The 2,500-nt window shown below is 44.4% G+C and overlaps 1 protein-coding gene across 4 annotated transcripts in view; it reads left to right on the top strand.

Moving 5' to 3' along the window:
- Positions 1–2,500, top strand: part of LOC134449214 (transcription factor HIVEP3) — a 175,292-nt gene that overhangs the window by 144,995 nt on the left and 27,797 nt on the right. Inside the window, exon 1 of one of the 4 annotated variants that reach the window (XM_063199053.1) lies at positions 1–2,307. This exon is cut by the window's left edge and continues 678 nt beyond it. The exons of the other annotated variants lie outside the window; for them this stretch is intronic. The gene's annotated coding sequence lies outside the window, so the exon portion shown is untranslated. The remainder of the gene's footprint in view (positions 2,308–2,500) is intronic. 4 annotated transcript variants of the gene reach the window in all.

Here is a 2,500-nt window from a genome sequence, read left to right as displayed (position 1 = left end):
AGACGAAACAACACAGCATAACGCAACACAACGCAACACATGACAGCGCAACATAACACATGCAGCACAGCACTGCACAGCACATTGTAACACAGCACAATGGGTGTTGCTAGCACAACATTATGCATCCGAATGCAACACAACACAACAAGAGGCAACAGGCAAGGAAACAGCACAACACAACACCGCACAGTGTAACAAAGCACAATGTAACACAGCGCAATGCAACACATCACAACAACTCAACAGGACAACAGCTTGTCAACACAAACTGTGATACAGCACAGAACACATTCAGACATCCACTGTAGTTGTAATGAATCCCTATCTTAGCTAGCAGTGTGGCCTTTAGCTCAATTGGTAGTGTGTCTGTCTCCCATAACAGCATTTGCTGTGAGGTAGAGGGTTCCAGATTGGGCTTTAACTGCACCAGATGACCCTGAACATGGGCGTCACATATTTGACAATGCACAGGTCTGCACTCCGCTGCCTGAAATGGATGTAAACATTCGACCAGAAACACTACTTTGCAACCTTTCAGCTATAACATTGGAATAACCACATGAAGCTTCCTTTTGACCAACGGCATTTTAGTTTTATCAGAGAGAATTTGAGTGAGAGGTTAAAAACTAGAGAATCGTTGGCTCTTCCAGGTTGAAACCACAGTTGAATCATCCTCGACTCGACTTGACATAATATGATTTGGTTTCTCCAAGTTGCTATAATGTAACAACAGATTAGTTCCACTTCACAAGTGTTTTACTTTGTATTTAACTTTAACATACAGTAACCTCAATTAAATATACTCGGAATATCGCGCTGGGGGCGTGGTCACCAATACTACCACTAGAATACTCCCCGGGGCTAACTACGCTTCTCACCCGCCTTTCAAACCTTGCGGCCCGGTCAGCCTCTCGCGGCAGACAACAGGCAGACCCAGCGAGATAGCAAACAGCGAACAATTGTTTGCACACATTACTCCCCCAATATCACAACACATTGTCTACATGGCTTAAATGTGATTGTGTTTTGGTCCTAGTAGACGTTTAAGCCCTGTTGTCGTTATAGAAGTACAAGAAGTAGTCTAATATAAGCTTGTAGCTGCCTGGTTCTGGTAAAATGCTAATGTTAGCTTACCCAGTTAGCTTAAAAAATCCAGCGATCAAATGACATTGCGAGGTAACCTATTTGTGTCAAATAAGTTTGTGGTGCATTTTTACATCAATCCGTGGTAGTCATGACATTTATAAACATTTAGGGTCTTTAAATTGAGCAAAAACATGATGTTGGAAGTCACAGAAATTGCCACCATGTTTTTTCTAAAAATGTTGTAACTCCTGCCCTTGCTACCCATACGCCCATCTGATTGGATTGGATTGGTTATTGAACCATCTAATCTGCATGATATAGAGAACTCGCTGATATCAAATCGCGTCCCACGGCGGGATACGCCTCCGCGCCGTCACGCGCGATATTGCCCCCATTCAAAGTCAATGAGAGCAGGGCAGAATTTAGCTCTGTGGGGACGGGCCATTACACTTGCAAAGGGTATTTATACTCATGCAAGGCACTGTATACTGTATAATCTAGCAATAGCATGGAGCAGAGCAACACAGAGCATCAATGCTGTCAGTCGTTAATTTGTTCTTTGTAAGTCGCTTTGGAAAAACACATCTACTAAATGTAATGTAATGTAATGATTGCCGCAATGTAATGTAATGCAACCGCAGTAGAAACCCGTCTTGACTGGACTTGACTTCTCCCCTGTACTACAATCTAACAATAGCACGGAGCAAATCAAGCATCGGCATGCTAGTCAGAGGTCTGTCAGTGTTGCGACACGAGGTTTCCTTCTCCTTATCTCCGGGAGGATTCCTGCCTGTAAATCTTGCGTCACCGCACCGCACCGCACAGCACAGCAGCCCATCCCTTTTAGTGCCGTGACTGTCTGTTGAGCAGAGCGGAGAAAGCCTTGAGGTTTCCCAGCCCTCTCTCTCTCCCTCCCTCTCTCTCTCTCTCTTTCTCTCTCTCTGTTATGTAACTGTGTCGACTCTGTCTGTCTGCTGTAAGAGGGTGTGTCTCAGAAGGCTTGTGTGTGTGTGTGCGTGTGTCTGTGTGTGTTCACGGGCGTGCGTGCTTGCAAGCGTGCGCGCGTGTGTCAGCCTGTTTGTGTGTGTGACACACTATGTGTCATATTTCCTGGTAATGTCGTTTGTCCTGTAAAATCAGTGCTTGTTGAAAGAGAGCATACACTTGCTACTTACAGAAGCTTACAGATGCAGGGAAACAGCTCTTAAGATTATTAACGTGAGTATATTCACATGTATGTGTGTTTATTTGTCAATATGTGCTTGTGCATATATTTTGGTCGTATGTTATGATCATTGATCAATTATTTTGCTGTACAATCCCTGTGTGTGTGTGTGTGTGTGTGTGTGTGTGTGTGTGTGTGTGTGTGTGTGTGTGTGTGTGTGTGTGTGTGTGTGTGTGTGTGTGTGTG

The sequence above is a fragment of the Engraulis encrasicolus genome, chromosome 5 (genome assembly GCF_034702125.1).
Source record: "Engraulis encrasicolus isolate BLACKSEA-1 chromosome 5, IST_EnEncr_1.0, whole genome shotgun sequence".
Lineage (NCBI taxonomy): Eukaryota > Metazoa > Chordata > Actinopteri > Clupeiformes > Engraulidae > Engraulis > Engraulis encrasicolus.
This window is presented reverse-complemented; position numbering and strand designations above follow the sequence as displayed.